Source organism: Arachis ipaensis, chromosome B10 (genome assembly GCF_059453495.1).
Source record: "Arachis ipaensis isolate K30076 ecotype BB chromosome B10, ASM5945349v1, whole genome shotgun sequence".
Taxonomy (NCBI): domain Eukaryota; kingdom Viridiplantae; phylum Streptophyta; class Magnoliopsida; order Fabales; family Fabaceae; genus Arachis; species Arachis ipaensis.
The window spans coordinates 53,897,191-53,913,435 of NC_142435.1; the positions used below are offsets into that span (position 1 = coordinate 53,897,191).

A 16,245-nucleotide genomic window follows, 5' to 3' on the forward strand; every position below is an offset into this window, starting at 1 on the left:
TTTTTCATTTAAGAAAGGTGATGGATTCATAGGACATTCATAGCTTTAAGGCATAGACACTAGACACTAATGATCATGTAATAAAGACACAAACATAGACAAGACATAAAGCATAATTTTCAAAAAACAGAAAAATAAAGAACAAGGAAATTAAAGAACGGGTCCACCTTAGTGATGGCGGCTAGTTCTTCCTCTTGAAGATCCAATAGAACGGTTGAGCTCCTCTATGTCTCTTCCTTGCCTTTGTTGCTTTTCCCTCATTGATATTTGATCCTCTCTAATTTCATGGAGAATAATGGAGTGCTCTTGGTGCTCCATTTTTAGTTGCTCCATATTGGAACTCAAATCTCCTAACGAGGTATTGATTTGCTCCCAATAGTTGTGTGGAGGAAAATGCATCCCTTGAGGCATCTCAGGGATCTCTTGATGAGGGACTTCCTCATGCTCTTGTTGAGGTCCATAAGTGGGCTCTCTCATTTTCTCCATCCTCCTTTTAGTGATGGGCTTGTCCTCTTCAATGAGGATGTCTTCTCCTATGACAACTCCAGCTAAATTTCATAGGTGACAGATGAGATGAGGGAATGCTAACCTTGCCAAAGTGGAGGTTTTGTCAGCCACTTTGTAGAGTTCTAGAGATATGACCTCATGAACTTCTACTTCCTCTCCAATCATGATGCTATGGATCATGATAGCCCGGTCTATTGTAACTTCAGACCGGTTGCTAGTAGGAATCATAGAGCATTGGATGAACTCCAACCATCCCCTTGCCACGGGTTTGAGGTCAAGCCTTCTTAATTGAATCGGCTTGCCTTTGGAGTCTCTTTTCCACTGAGCTCCTTCCACACATATGTTCATGAGGACTTGGTCCAACCTTTGATCAAAGTTGACCCTTCTAGTGTAGGGGCGTGCATCTTCTTGCATCATTGGCAAGTTGAATGCCAACCTTACATTTTTCGGACTGAAATCTAAGTATTTCCCCCGAACCATTGTAAGCCAATTCTTTGGGTTCGGGTTCACACTTTGATCATGGTTTTTGGTGACTCATGCATTAGCATAGAACTCTTGAACCATTAAGATTCTGACTTGTTAAATGAGGTTGGTGAGAACTTCCCAACCTCTTTTTCGAATCTCATGTCGGATCTCCGGATACTCATTCCTTTTGAGCATGAAAGGGACCTCAGGGATCACCTTCTTCTTGGCCACAACTTCATAGAAGTGGTCTTGATGGACCTTTGAAATGAATCTCTCCATCTCCCATGACTTAGAAAAGGAAGCTTTTGCCTTCCCTTTCCTATTTCTAGAGATTTCTCTGGCCTTAGGTGCCATAAATGGTTATGGAAAAACAAAAAGCAACACTTTTACCACACCAAACATAGAAGGTTTGCTCGTTCTTGAGCAAAAGAAGAAAGAAGGAAGTAGAAGAAGGAGAAAATGGAGGAGATGGAGAGGTATGAGTGGTTCGGTCAAGGGGGGAAAGGAGTGTTTATGATGTGTGAAAATAAAGGAGGGATGATGGGTTTATATAGGAGTGGAGAGAGGGGTAGGGTTCGTGTATTAGGGGTTGGGAAATAGTGATTTTGATTGTAAATTATGAGGTGATGGGAAAGGGGAATGGAGGTGATTGGTGAGGGGTATTTGGGGAAGGGTGTTATGGGAAGGTGTGAAGAAGAGAGAGAGAGAGTTGAGGTAGGTGGGGATCTTGTAGGGTCTACAGATCCTGAGGTGTCAAGGATTTCTCATCCATGCACCATTTTAGCATGCAAACGCCCCTTGGAGTGCCAATCCTGGCGTTAAACACCAGGTTGCTGCTCATTTCTGGCGTTAAACGCCAACTTTTCTTCCCTTTCTGGCGTTAAACGCCAGTCTGGTGCCCTTTTTCTGGCGTTGAACGCCCAGAATGGTACCAGACTGGGTGTTTAACGCCCATTCTGCTATCCTTACTAGCGTTTAAATGCCAGTAAGCTCATCCTCCAGGGTGTGCTATTTTCAATGCTGTTTTTCATTCTGTTTTTTATTTTGTGACTCCACATGATCATCATCCTAAAGAAAACATAAAATAACAATAAAAATTTAACATAGATAAGTCAAAATTGGGTTGCCTCCCAACAAGCGATTCTTTAATGTCAATAGCTTGACAGTGGGCTCTCATGGAGTCTCACAGATGCTCAGAGCATGATGATGGCATCCCAACACCAAACTTAGAGTTTGAATGTGGGGGCTCTGTTTGACTCTGCATTGAGAGAAGCTTGTCATGCTTTTTCTCCATGTGTACAGAAGGAGATTCTTTAGCTTTAAACACAAGGTAGTCCTCATTTACTTGAAGAACCAACTCTCCTCTGTCAACATCAATCACAACTTTTACTGTGGCTAGGAAGGGTCTGCCAAGGATGATGGATTCATCTTTATTCTTTCCAGTGTCCAGGATTATGAAGTCTGCAGGGATGTAAAGGCCTTCAACCTTTACCAAGACATCCTCTACAAGTCCATAAGCCTGTTTCCTTGAATTGTCTGCCATCTCTAGTGAGATTCTTGCAACTTGCACCTTAAGGATCCCTAGTTTCTCTATTACAGAGAGGGGCATGAGGTTTGTACTTGACCTAAGGTCACACAGAGCCTTCTCAAAGGTCATGGTGCCTATGGTATAAGGTATGAAGAACTTTCCAGGATCCGGTTTCTTCTGAGGTAATTTCAGTTGAACCAGATCATTTATTTCATTGATGAGCAATAGGGGTTCATTGATGCGCATAAACGTGTTATGCTACGATTTAGGAAATTGCACGATCGGCAAAATTCCTTCCGGCAAGTGCACCGGTTATCGTCGTCAAGTAAAAACTCACAATAGAGTGAGGTCGAATCCCACAAGGATTGGTTGAGTGAGCAATTCGGATTAGAAGTGTGTTCTAGTTGAGCGGAATCAAGATTTGAGATGATAATTGCGGAATGTAAAATTGGCGGGAAAAGTAAATGACAAGAAAATTAAATGGCTGAATCTTAAATTGCATGAATTAAAGAGCAGAATGTAAATTGCTGAAATTAAAAGGGAATGGGGATGATTGCAAGAATTGAATTGCAGAATGTAAGAGAAAGTGGAAATCAGAAATGGGGAATTCATTGGGTTTAGGAGATATTGAAATCTCCGAATCAAAACATGTAAATCTCTTCCTCAACCAATGCATTCATTGAATTTTGCTTGGCAATCTTATATGATTGGATCCCAATTCCTTGGCTCACCAATGCTCTCTAAAAACAAACAAATTCCCAATCCCTTGGTTTAAATGTTCATAAGAAGAGATGATGCTTGATCACTGATTATACCACACAATTTCATGAACCACAATTTGGTAGGATTACATGTCACAATATCCATCCAAACCCCAATCCAATCCACTGTGAGAAAGCTTCTCTAGCATGAATCCTCCATTCCTTTCCCAAGGCTCCGAAGGATTCCAAGTATGAGTAGTCTCTTTCCCAAGACAACTACTCAATGGAATTAGATCGAGAAGCTTTCTAACAAAATTCAAGAGAAAAGATTGAAGAAGAAGATAAACTATTATTGATTCATTGAATTACAATAGAGCTCCCTAACCCAATGAAAGGGGGTTTAGTGAATCATAGCTCTGAATTCAATTACAAAGAAAAGGAAACTAGCTAAAAGTGAAAGTAAAAGTCCTCTCTAACTTAACTTCTATCCTATTTATACACTTTCTATATTGAGCTTCAGTTGTGCTTCTTGGGCTTTGAGGCCTCTCCTTGCTTTCCTTTTGCCTTGGGTTTATGATCCATAATCTTGATGAGGTTGTTGATCCAGATCCTGTAACATTTATTGAGCCAACTTAGTGATAATCAAATAATGACACATGACTCAATAAATTGAGATTTCAAACTCATCAATCCTTCAGGCCCAATCCCATAAACCATGATATTCAATTGGGTTTCATACCAAAGTAAGTTTAAGTTAATAATTGTGCTCAAAGACTAACTTAAATCACAATATTTTTGGCCCAGAAACCCTTTTCAAGAGTGGCGTTTAAGTTGTAGTTTAAGCTTAAACTGCAACTTAAACGCCAGACACTTCCAGTGAGGCCATTTGTAGAAGCACGTTTAAGCTTCAGTTAAGGTTAAACTGAAGCTTAAACGTGGAAATGGAAGAAGGTAGCCCTGGAGAGTCATGTAGTCGAACACGTTTAAGCTTCAGTTTAAGGTTAAACTGAAGCTTAAACGTGGAGATAGGAAGGGCAGCCCTGGAGGTCGAACACGTTTAACCTCCAGTTTGAGGTCAAACTGGAGGTTAAACGTGGAAAGGGGTGGAGGCATACTGGAGGTCGAACACGTTTAACCTCCAGTTTGAGGTCAAACTGGAGGTTAAACGTGGAAGCTTGGAATGGTGGCCCTGGAGGTGTCGAACACGTTTAACCTCCAGTTTGAGGTCAAACTGGAGGTTAAACGTGGAGGTGGAGAGAGCAACCCTGGAGTAGAAAAGCTATCGAACACGTTTAAGCTCCAGTTTGAGTCAAACTGGAGCTTAAACGTGGAATGGCCCCTGGTACTCTTCCTGGTTCTGGCGTTTAACCTCCAGTTTGAGGTCAAACTGGAGGTTAAACGTGGAACTCCTCCCTGGGTGGCATACTCATTCTGGCGTTTAACCTCCAGTTTGAGGTCAAACTGGAGGTTAAACGTGGAATGCTCCTTAAGTGAGGCTTTTCATTCTGGCGTTTAACCTCCAGTTTGAGGTCAAACTGGAGGTTAAACTTCAATCCCAGCATTTCTTATCCTTCATGATTTTGGCGTTTAAGCTCCAGTTTAGGCTTAAACTGGAACTTAAACTCCACATGTGATATACAAGCTTCCTTTATTGATTTTGTTGCTTCCTTGCTTAGCCTCTTCTTCCCTGAAATCATCCAAACAATTGCATCAAAGTCTTGCAAAATTTCATGAGAAATCTTTCATTCATAGCATTTAAGTAATATAACTAAAACTCATGGCATTTGCCTCAAAATCATATTGTTTGGATGGTTCATTACTTTGTTCTTCATTTAACCATTTTTGGTTACTTTAAGCTCAAGAAAATGCATAAAACAACTAAAACTAACAGAAAAATGCTAGTGAAACTAGCCTATGATGCCTTGGCATCACAACACCAAACTTAATACTTGCTTGTCCCTAAGCAAGTTCTGAGTTAATTGAGAAGAAAGTATGAAACAGAAAGCAATTACATTGGCTATATTAGCAAGCATTTGAAGTTCATCAGAAGGGTTTTATGCAGAAAGTTGCAGCATCACTTTTTCATACTTATCAGGTAGGATTATCACTTTTTCATTGCATCCATCAAAAATTGCTATGGCCTCTTGTTATTCTTATGTCTTTAGCACTTTTCTCTTCTTTGTTTTTCTTTTCTTTTTCTTAGAGCTTCTTTTGCTCCTTGTTTGCTTAGTGTCATGTGTTGCACAAGCCTTTGGCATTTTCTTTTTCTTATCAGTGCACTACACATATCCACTTTAGGCATTTTAGTTCACATTTCTTCTTGAGACATTGTTGCCCAGCACCTCTTTGTGTGACTAAATGTTTTGTATTTAGGTTGCTCTTGATAGTGGACTTTTGGTTGATAATCCCGGGTTAGTTAACCCAAGTTACCAAGTGTTGAAACACTCCTCAGAACCTATTCATCCAAGCATATCCTTAATACATAAACACCACAGGCATTTGTCTCAGAAGTTCAAACCATTGGTACCTAGCTTATTTTCTCAATTTTTTTACTCTTTGATTGCCTTTTTCCGTGGCTTTTTCTTTTCCTTTTTCTTTCTTTTTCATGGCCAAAGACATTTATTCATCAAGATCCATAGACAATTTTTACTTCTACATAAAAAATGATAATTCTACACTCTAATTTTAGTGATGTGACTAAACAATCAAGCATGCATACCACCACTTAATTCTACTTGATTTGTCACTAATTTAGCCAAGTTACTTTTGTTCAAACTTTTCTTTTATTTTTGAAACAGAACAAGCATGGCACGCACTTGTTTAAGAAGGTGAAGTTATATCCAAACATCTAAGCATTCACTTTATTCAAAGCAATTAACAAAAAAAACTACACATTCCAGAAAGATTCAACATTTACAGTTTAAACCAGAACACGCATGCTTTTGTTTAACCATTTTAAAGAATTATCAAGGAATAATACCACCTTGTGAAATTCCTTGTTTTCTCTTTGTTGTCAGGAAACACTTTGATTTCTCCTTCTTCTTCCTAAATGTTGCTTCTTGCTTTAAGGTTCTTGTTTCCTTTCCTGCAAAGAGTAATGAAGTTGCTTGCTCCTCAAGCACTTAAGTGGTTAGCTCAACTATGTGTGGGTAAGTATCGGATTCTTAAGTTGGTGTGTGAACACCAAACTTAGTCTCCCACTTACTTCTCTGTGTTCTTTGAATCCTTGAGTTATCTTGGAATGATGTTGCTACTAAGGGTTTTAAGCATTTCTGTGACTGCTTAGAATAGTTGTTCCTTTCACATAATTCAAAGGTTGTTGTGTTCAGTTGATCTTTATGGTGGAACACCAAACTTAGAGTCACACATTCCCCTTTGACTTATGGAGCCATGAATTCATTGTTTGGTGTGAAACACCAAACTTAATTCTTTGCAATGCACAGAAACTACTTTACCCTTTTTATTGAAACAAATAAAAGAAACAGCAAAAAGGTATTACCTCAGGTTGGGTTGCCTCCCAACAAGCGCTTGTTTAACGTCATTAGCTTGACGGTCAGCTTCCTCAGTTGAGGTGATATTTAACTTTGTCCTTCTCCTCCACATCTCCCAAGTAATGTTTGAGTCTTTGACCGTTAACAATGAAGGTTCGTTGCGACTTTTCTTCCATGATTTCTACTTGTCCATAGTTGGAGACCTTGGTGACAAAGAATGGTCCAGACCACCTTGATTTTAACTTCCCTGGAAATAGCTTTAGCCTAGAATTGTAGAGCAATACTTTTTGCCCTTCTTTAAATGTCCTTGGGGCTATGTTGCTGTCATGCTTCTTCTTTGCTCTTTCTTTGTAAATTTTGGCATTCTCATAAGCTTCCGCTCTGAATTCTTCCAATTCTTGAATTTGCAACATCCTTCTTTCTCCAGCGGCTTTGTTGTCCAAGTTCAGAAGTTTCAAGGCCCAGTATGCCTTGTGCTCCAACTCCAGTGGCAGATGGCAAGCTTTTCCATATACTAGTTGGTAAGGAGACATTCCAATTGGTGTTTTGAAAGCTGTCCTATATGCCCAAAGAGCATCATCTAGCTTAATCGACCAGTCCTTTCTTGAAGTTCCCACAGTTTTTTCCAGGATTCTTTTGAGTTCTCTGTTAGATATTTCGGCTTGCCCACTTGTCTGTGGATGGTATGGTGTGGCTACCCTGTGTTTGGCTCCATATTTTAGGAGCAATGCCTCTAATGGTTTGTTGCAAAAGTGGCTTCCTCCATCACTGATGATTGCTCTTGGAACCCCAAAACGGCAAAAAATGTGTTTTCTGAGGAAGTTCATGACTACCTTATTATCATTGGTTGGAGTTGCTATTGCTTCAACCCATTTGGAGACATAATCCACTGCCACAAGAATGTAATTATTCGAGTATGAGGAGGGAAATGGTCCCATGAAATCTATCCCCCATACATCAAACAATTCAAGTTCCAGAATGAATTGTTGTGGCATTTCATTTCTTCTTGGCAGGTTCCCAGCTTTCTGGCATTCAGGGCAGTGCTTCACTAATTCTTTTGCATATTTGAAAATAGTAGGCCAATAAAAACCACACTGCAACACCTTAGCTGCTGTTCTTTCCCCTGCAAAGTGCCCTCCATAAGTGGAGCCATGACAGTCCCATAAAACTTCCCTTCCTTCTTCCTCGGATATGCATCTTCTGAGTATGCCATCGGAACATTTTTTGAACAAGTATGGTTCGTCCCAGATGAAGTATTTGGCATCATTTACCAATTTCTTCTTTTGATGTTTGTTAAATTCCAAAGGTAAACTCCCAGTGGCCTTGAAGTTTGCTATGTCTGCAAACCAGGGTGCTTTGTGAATTAGCATGAGTTGTTCATCAGGAAAACACTCATTTACATGTGTGCTTTGTGTGCTTCCTTCTTCACATGGTATCCTTGATAAATGATCTGCCACCTTGTTCTCTACACCCTTCTTGTCTATGATTTCAATGTCAAATTCCTGCAACAAAAGAACCCATCTAATAAGTCTCGGTTTAGATTCTTGTTTGGCAAGTAAATATTTTAACGCTGAATGATCAGTGAAAACAATGACTTTAGATCCAATGAGATAAGATCTAAATTTTTCAAATGCAAAGACTATTGCCAAGAGTTCTTTTTCAGTGGTTGTGTAATTCCTTTGGTTAGCATTCAAGACTTTACTGGCATAATAAATCACATGTACCAAATTGTCTTTCCTTTGTCCTAACACTGCCCCAATAGCAAGGTCTGATGCATCACACATCAGTTCAAACGGTAAGTTCCAATCAGGTGGGGCAATGATAGGTGCAGAGGAAAGTTTTTGCTTCAAAAGTTCAAAGGCTAACATGCAATTTCCATCAAATACAAAGGGTGTATCAGAGACAAGCAAGTTACTCAAAGGTTTGGCTATTTTAGAAAAGTCTCTAATAAACCTTCTGTAAAAACCAGCGTGGCCCAAAAAGCTCCTAACTGCCTTGACATTACTTGGTGGAGGTAGTTTTTCAATGATTTCCACCTTAGCTCTGTCCACCTCCATGCCTCTATTAGAGATTTTGTGGCCAAGGACTATTCCTTCTGTGACCATGAAATGACACTTTTCCCAGTTTAATACTAGATTAGTCTCTTGGCACCTCTTAAGCACCAAGGCAAGGTGGTGTAGGCAGCTGGGAAAAGAATCCCCAAACACAGAAAAATCGTCCATGAAGACCTCAATAAATTTTTCAATCATGTCCGAAAAGATGGACAGCATGCATCTTTGGAAAGTGGCAGGTGCATTGCACAATCCAAAGGGCATGCGTCTATAAGCAAAAACTCCATATGGACAAACAAATGATGTTTTCTCTTGATCACTAGGATCAACTACTATTTGGTTGTAGCCTGAATATCCATCCAAGAAACAATAGTAAGCATGTCCGGCAAGCCTTTCAAGCATCTGATCCATGAATGGGAGTGGGAAATGATCTTTTCTGGTGGCTTCATTGAGCTTCCTGTAGTCTATGCACATCCTCCACCCAGTAACGGTTCTTGTGGGTATGAGTTCGTTCTTCTCATTTGGCACCACCGTTATGCCACCTTTCTTGGGAACTACATGGATGGGACTAACCCATGGGCTATCAGAAATGGGATAGATTACCCCTGCCTGCCATAACTTCCTCACTTCCTTTTGTACCACTTCTTTCATGACGGGATTCAATCTTCTTTGAGCTTGAATGGAGGGTCTAGCATCTTCTTCTAACAAGATTTTATGCATGCATATGGATGAACTTATCCCCTTCAAATCAGCTAGGGTCCATCCAATGGCATCTTGATGAGTTTGCAGCACCTTGATCAATTCTTCTTCTTGTTCTTGGCTCAAGGCCGAGCTAATGATAACAGGGTGACTCTCATCACTACCCAAGTATGCATACTTGAGATTAGGGGGCAATGCTTTGAGCTCAGGTTTTGGTGCTTCCTTTTCTTCTTTCACTTTCTCTGGCCTGCTTAGCATAGTTGTGTCATCATCCTTGATATCACTAACTTCAATATCCTTGGTGAGCTCCTCCTCTGCCACTTCCTTTATTGTTTCCTCAAAAGTTTCTTGTACTGCAATGTCCACTACATCAACCCTCATGCATTCACTTAGTGATTCTGATGGATAGCTCATTGCCTTGAATACATTAAACACCAATTTCTCATCATGGAGTCTAAGAGTGAGTTCACCCTTTTGTACATCTATGATGGCTCCAACAGTAGCTAGGAAGGGTCTTCCCAGAATTATTGAAGCTTTGGCTTCTTCCTCCATATCTAACACCACAAAATCAGCAGGAAATATAAATTCTCCCACCTTCACCAACAAATCCTCAACTATTCCATGAGGGAATTTAAAAGTTCGATCTGCCAATTGGAGGGCCATTCTTGTTGGTTTGGCCTCTTCAATCTTCATTCTTTTCATCATTGTTAGCGACATCAAATTGATGCTGGCCCCTAAATCACACAAGGCCTTCTCCACCATGACTTCTCCTATAATACAGGGGATTTGGAAACTGCCTGGGTCCTTCAATTTCTGAGGCAATTTGTGCTGAATGATGGCACTGCATTCTTCGGTTAACAACACAGTTTCCTCATTTCTCCAGCTTCTCTTCTTGGTCATCAATTCTTTTAAGAATTTTGCATAGAGTGGCATTTGCTCTATTGCTTCAGCAAAGGGAATGTTGATTTGAAGCTTCTTGAAAATCTCCAAGAACCTGGAGAATTGGCCATCCTTTTCACTTTTCATCAAACGTTGAGGATAAGGTGCTTTAGGTGTGTAAGGCTTCAAGATCTCTTTTTCTTTTTCTTTTGTTGCAAACGGTGTAACAGATTGTCCTTGTTCTTTGTCTTTCACATTTTCCTTTACTTCATCCTCTGTGGTTTCCCTTGAAATCTCCTTTAGATTCTTTCCACTTCTGAGGGTTATGGCCTTACATTCCTCCCTTGCAATAGCCTTAACAGTATGAGAACTGCTTGTCCCAGGGGCTTGCTTAGTCAAATACAAAATTTGATTTTCTAGCTTCTGGATGGCAGCTCCTTGGTTTTGCAAGTTAGAATTTACTTCTTCCTTAAAAGCCTTTAATTCAATTATGTCTTGGCTCATGGTTGTAAGCATTCCTTCCATCCGGTTTAATTGATCTTGAAATTGTTGGTTCGGATTAGGTTGGGTATGTTGATTATTTTGGCCATGATATGATGATTGGGGGTAAGTGTTTTGTGTGGCTTGGTATGATCTTTGGTTGGAGTTTTGGTATGTGGAATTGTTTTGTTGGTTGTGGTTGTAAGGTTTGTGGTTTTGTGGTTGGGTTTGTTGGTTTCCCCACCCAAAGTTTGGGTGGTTTCTCCAGCCTGGGTTGTAAGTGTTGGAGTGTGGATCATATGATTGCCTTTGTTGGTTTCCCACATAGTTAACCTCATCCCAATCACCTCCTTCATGATCTTGTGTGTGTATTGCAGCCACTTGCTTTGTTTCTAATTGCCTGGTAAGCTCTGCTAGTTGCTTGGCAAACACCTTGTTTTGGGCTAGAATTGTATCAACATGGTTCAGCTCCATGACTCCCTTAGTGTTGTGCCTTTCTGATGCATAGTAGTACTCATTCTCAGCCACTGTCTCGATCACTTCAATGGCTTCTTCCACGGTCTTTTTCTTGTTCAATGAACCTCCTGATGAATGGTCTACAGCCTTCCTTGATTCATAAGAGAGCCCCTCATAGAAGATGTGCAATTGCACCCAATCATGGAACATGTTTGGTGGGCATTTCCTTGTCAAGTCCTTGAATCTCTCCCATGCCTCGTAGAGAGTTTCACCATCTTGTTGTCTAAAAGTCTGAACCTCAGATCGAAGCCTATTGACCTTTTGTGGAGGGTAGAAACGTGCCAGAAACTTGCCTTCCACCTCATCCCATGTGGTTAGACTCCCCCTTGGGAATGATTCCAGCCACTTAGCTGCCTTGTCCCTAAGTGAAAATGGGAACAAGAGCAGTTTATAGGCATCTTCCTGGACTCCATTGGACTTCACAGTGTCACAAATTCTCAGGAATTTTGTGAGATGTTGGTTTGGGTCTTCATTAGCACTTCCTCCAAAGGAACAATCATTTTCCACCAATGATATTAGCTGTGGCTTGAGCTCAAAATTGTTGGCCTGAATGGGTGGTTTCTGGATGCTACTACCACAATTCCCAGAGGTTGGGTTTATGTATGAACTAAGAACCCTCCTCTCAGGAATGGCATTGTTTCCATCAGCTCTCTCATGGTTGTGAACTTCTCTATCCATGTTGAGATCTAGAGCTTCCTCAAAATTGTCCTCAGATTCTCCTTCAGATTCCTCTTCTCCCACTACTCTCTTCCCTCTTGCTTCCCTTCTAAGTCTATGAAGGGTCCTTTCCGGTTCGGTATATGGAGGAGTTGATGTCTCTCCTCTCCTACCTGTCATACAAGAACACAGCTCAAACACAAACAAGTGAAATACTCTTGGTTAATGGAAGAGTATGGTTAGATCAATTGAGGAATTAAATCAAACAGTTAGTGAGTCAGTGAGTTAGTTGCATGGATTTAAAGGCATAAAGAAGGAAAGCATGTAACCAAGTGCAGAAATTAAAATTCAACAAGTATCTAGAACAGAATTAATCAAAGCAAGAGAAAATTGCTCAATCTAGTTAGCTTCCAATTTGAGAATTGTCAATCGAAAACCAATCCCCGGCAACGGCGCCATAAACTTGATGCGCATAAACGTGTTATGCTACGATTTAGGAAATTGCACGATCGGCAAAATTCCTTCCGGCAAGTGCACCGGTTATCGTCGTCAAGTAAAAACTCACAATAGAGTGAGGTCGAATCCCACAAGGATTGGTTGAGTGAGCAATTCGGATTAGAAGTGTGTTCTAGTTGAGCGGAATCAAGATTTGAGATGATAATTGCGGAATGTAAAATTGGCGGGAAAAGTAAATGACAAGAAAATTAAATGGCTGAATCTTAAATTGCATGAATTAAAGAGCAGAATGTAAATTGCTGAAATTAAAAGGGAATGGGGATGATTGCAAGAATTGAATTGCAGAATGTAAGAGAAAGTGGAAATCAGAAATGGGGAATTCATTGGGTTTAGGAGATATTGAAATCTCCGAATCAAAACATGTAAATCTCTTCCTCAACCAATGCATTCATTGAATTTTGCTTGGCAATCTTATATGATTGGATCCCAATTCCTTGGCTCACCAATGCTCTCTAAAAACAAACAAATTCCCAATCCCTTGGTTTAAATGTTCATAAGAAGAGATGATGCTTGATCACTGATTATACCACACAATTTCATGAACCACAATTTGGTAGGATTACATGTCACAATATCCATCCAAACCCCAATCCAATCCACTGTGAGAAAGCTTCTCTAGCATGAATCCTCCATTCCTTTCCCAAGGCTCCGAAGGATTCCAAGTATGAGTAGTCTCTTTCCCAAGACAACTACTCAATGGAATTAGATCGAGAAGCTTTCTAACAAAATTCAAGAGAAAAGATTGAAGAAGAAGATAAACTATTATTGATTCATTGAATTACAATAGAGCTCCCTAACCCAATGAAAGGGGGTTTAGTGAATCATAGCTCTGAATTCAATTACAAAGAAAAGGAAACTAGCTAAAAGTGAAAGTAAAAGTCCTCTCTAACTTAACTTCTATCCTATTTATACACTTTCTATATTGAGCTTCAGTTGTGCTTCTTGGGCTTTGAGGCCTCTCCTTGCTTTCCTTTTGCCTTGGGTTTATGATCCATAATCTTGATGAGGTTGTTGATCCAGATCCTGTAACATTTATTGAGCCAACTTAGTGATAATCAAATAATGACACATGACTCAATAAATTGAGATTTCAAACTCATCAATCCTTCAGGCCCAATCCCATAAACCATGATATTCAATTGGGTTTCATACCAAAGTAAGTTTAAGTTAATAATTGTGCTCAAAGACTAACTTAAATCACAATATTTTTGGCCCAGAAACCCTTTTCAAGAGTGGCGTTTAAGTTGTAGTTTAAGCTTAAACTGCAACTTAAACGCCAGACACTTCCAGTGAGGCCATTTGTAGAAGCACGTTTAAGCTTCAGTTAAGGTTAAACTGAAGCTTAAACGTGGAAATGGAAGAAGGTAGCCCTGGAGAGTCATGTAGTCGAACACGTTTAAGCTTCAGTTTAAGGTTAAACTGAAGCTTAAACGTGGAGATAGGAAGGGCAGCCCTGGAGGTCGAACACGTTTAACCTCCAGTTTGAGGTCAAACTGGAGGTTAAACGTGGAAGCTTGGAATGGTGGCCCTGGAGGTGTCGAACACGTTTAACCTCCAGTTTGAGGTCAAACTGGAGGTTAAACGTGGAGGTGGAGAGAGCAACCCTGGAGTAGAAAAGCTATCGAACACGTTTAAGCTCCAGTTTGAGTCAAACTGGAGCTTAAACGTGGAATGGCCCCTGGTACTCTTCCTGGTTCTGGCGTTTAACCTCCAGTTTGAGGTCAAACTGGAGGTTAAACGTGGAACTCCTCCCTGGGTGGCATACTCATTCTGGCGTTTAACCTCCAGTTTGAGGTCAAACTGGAGGTTAAACGTGGAATGCTCCTTAAGTGAGGCTTTTCATTCTGGCGTTTAACCTCCAGTTTGAGGTCAAACTGGAGGTTAAACTTCAATCCCAGCATTTCTTATCCTTCATGATTTTGGCGTTTAAGCTCCAGTTTAGGCTTAAACTGGAACTTAAACTCCACATGTGATATACAAGCTTCCTTTATTGATTTTGTTGCTTCCTTGCTTAGCCTCTTCTTCCCTGAAATCATCCAAACAATTGCATCAAAGTCTTGCAAAATTTCATGAGAAATCTTTCATTCATAGCATTTAAGTAATATAACTAAAACTCATGGCATTTGCCTCAAAATCATATTGTTTGGATGGTTCATTACTTTGTTCTTCATTTAACCATTTTTGGTTACTTTAAGCTCAAGAAAATGCATAAAACAACTAAAACTAACAGAAAAATGCTAGTGAAACTAGCCTATGATGCCTTGGCATCATTCATCCTCCCAAGTCTCATTACCAAATAACTTGGCATTCAGCTTCATGATTGCTCCCAGGTACTTAGCAACTTTCTCTTCAGTAATATCTTCATCCTCTTCAGAGGATGAATACTCATTAGAGCTCATGAATGGCAGAAGTAGGTTCAATGAAATCTCTATGGTCTCTGTATGAGCCTCAGATTCCCTTGGTTCCTCAAAGGGAAACTTCTTTTCGTTCAGAGGACATCCCATAAGGTTTTTCTCACTAAGAATCACGTCCTCCTTAGTCTCTCCAGGTTTGGCCATGTTGGCCATGGTTATGGCCTTGCACTCTCTCTTGGGATTTTCTTCTGTATTGCTTGGGAGAGTGCTAGGAGTAGTTTTAGTAATTTTCTTACTCAGCTGGCCTACTTTTGCCTCCAAATTTCTGATGGAGGATCTTGTTTCAGTCATAAAACTGAGAGTGGTCTTAGATAGATCAGAGACTACAATTGCTAAGTCAGAGTGGCTCTGCTTAGAATTCTCTGTCTATTGCTAAGATGATGATGGAAAAGGTTTGTTATTGCCAAACCTGTTTCTTCCACCATTATTATTATTGAAGCCTTGATTAGGCTTCTATTGATCCTTCCATGAGAGATTAGGATGATTCCTCCATGAAGGATTGTAAGTGTTTCCATAGGAATCTCCCATGTAATTCACCTCTGCCATTGCAGGATTCTCAGGATCATAGGCTTCTTCTTCAGAAGAAGCCTCCTTAGTTCTGCCTGATGCAGCTTGCATTCCAAACAGACTCTGAGAATTCATATTGACTTGCTGAGTCAATGTTTTATTCTGAGCCAATATGGCATTTAGAGTATCAATCTCCAGAACTTCTTTCTACTGAGTTGTCCCATTATTCACAGGATTTCTTTCAGAAGTGTACAGGAATTGGTTGTTTGCAACCATTTCAATGAGTTCCTGGGCTTTTTTAGGTGTCTTCTTCAGATAAAAAGATCCACCAGCAGAGTTGTCCAATGACATCTTGGACAGTTCAGACAGACCATCATAGAATATGCATATGATGCTCCATTCTAAAAGCATGCCAGAAGGACACATTCTGATCAATTGTTTGTATCTTTCCCAAGTTTCATAGAGGGATTCACATTCCTTTTGTCTGAAGGTCTGGACTTCCACTCTAAGCTTACTCAATTTTTGAGGTAGAAAGAACTTTGCCAAGAAGGCATTGACCAACTTTTCCCAAGAGTTCAGGCTTTCTTTAGGTTGAGAGTCCAACCATGTCCTAGCTCTGTCTGTTACAGCAAAAAGGAAGAGCATAAGTCTATAGACCTCAGGATTAACCCCATTGGTCTTAACAGTGTCACAGATTTGCAAGAATTCAGCTAAGAACTAATGAGGATCTTCCAATGGAAGTCCATGAAACTTGCAATTTTGCTGCATTAGAGAAACTAATTGAGGCTTAAGCTCAAAGTTGTTTGCTCCAATTGTAGGAATTGAGATGTTCCT

At 40.2% G+C, this 16,245-nt stretch overlaps 1 non-coding gene and 1 pseudogene across 1 annotated transcript; one reads left to right on the top strand and one right to left on the bottom strand.

Moving 5' to 3' along the window:
* The window catches only part of LOC148580072 (uncharacterized), a 53,204-nt pseudogene that overhangs the window by 23,717 nt on the left and 13,242 nt on the right, over window positions 1-16,245 (bottom strand).
* LOC148580073 (small nucleolar RNA R71) lies at window positions 11,466-11,569 on the top strand. The gene has a single exon (XR_015899306.1). It is a non-coding gene; the product is annotated as a small nucleolar RNA R71 (small nucleolar RNA).